The following is a 1191-nucleotide window of genomic DNA, read 5'->3' as shown; positions in this document are numbered from 1 at the left end:
TAAGCTTTTCTACAAAAGGCATCATTTTAAGAACATCATACGCGCACCCCAACACAAAGGCTGTTTCAAAAGGTAGGCAACTTAATTATACCTTGTTTTAGCCAAAAATACAGGCAGCATCAAATATATCCTTCACTGAGGCCATCTCAGAAAGCACTGCAAAAATATAATTACATTTTATTTCAATAGTCCACCATAGACATGCTACTAACTATAAGAAACTTTGCACCTGCATGTCAACTGTTACGCTCAAAATGCAGGCAAATGTGGCCCAAATCCGTTTATTTATTTGCTCACATGTGACTCAGATCTGTTTTCTCATGACGCTGTGAACAGCTCAAACCACTTGGTATCTGATCTTTTCATTAGTGGTCCTAAATCCAATACAGGTCAGATGTTTTGCAATGACACCTCAGTCTGAACAGTCAAATCGGAATTCATGCGACGTTTATGTCACTCAAGATCAACATTCGTCACAAGCCTGCACTCATGGGAGTCGGATTTTACATGCACAAAGTTATCAAGAGAGTTGCTAAAGGTAGTCTGTGAAGGACAGGGATGTGACAGAACTCATAAGTGACGGCTCTATAAGCAAAACGTGGGCTCGTATCATAAATGTTTAAAAACTCTGCTCTCTTTTTTCACATCCTTGTCTTTGTTTTTTATATTGCCTGCACATAAATTTGCTGGCGTCTGCAGCAGATCACGCTATAAATAAAAGCACAATTGCTTACTTTAATATTCTATGTGTTTATGACAGCTTGCATGCGGGTCAGTCCAGGACCATGGCGGTTCGCACTGGAATCTGATATTGGACACATTTAAAACAACAATGTGAACAGCTATACTAAATCATATCTGAGTAAATCAGAATTGAGCACTTGTCAGTTGAAGTTATAGTCATTTACGTACTTAAATTTTTTCACCGTTGACAAGTCAGCCTTTCGAATTTTCCTTTACATTATTTAAGTTTCATTTAGTATTTATCATTTATTTCAGCTTTAAACTTATAACTAATAGTTTATTTGAATAGTTTTAGTTTTAATGAACACAACACTGATACACATTTTTAATACTGACATGTGTCAATTAAAAAGTGTAGCATAGTCAAAAACGGGCTGTTGTACCCTTATGTGTGTGTCCAACCCGGCAAGTCGTACGAATTTTACGAGGTGGCTAATTCGTAACAAT

The sequence above is a fragment of the Rhinichthys klamathensis genome, unplaced genomic scaffold (assembly GCF_029890125.1).
Source record: "Rhinichthys klamathensis goyatoka isolate OS25496 unplaced genomic scaffold, OSU_Roscu_1.1 h1tg000056l_1, whole genome shotgun sequence".
In the NCBI taxonomy this organism is placed as follows: Eukaryota; Metazoa; Chordata; class Actinopteri; order Cypriniformes; family Leuciscidae; genus Rhinichthys; species Rhinichthys klamathensis.
This window is presented reverse-complemented; position numbering follows the sequence as displayed.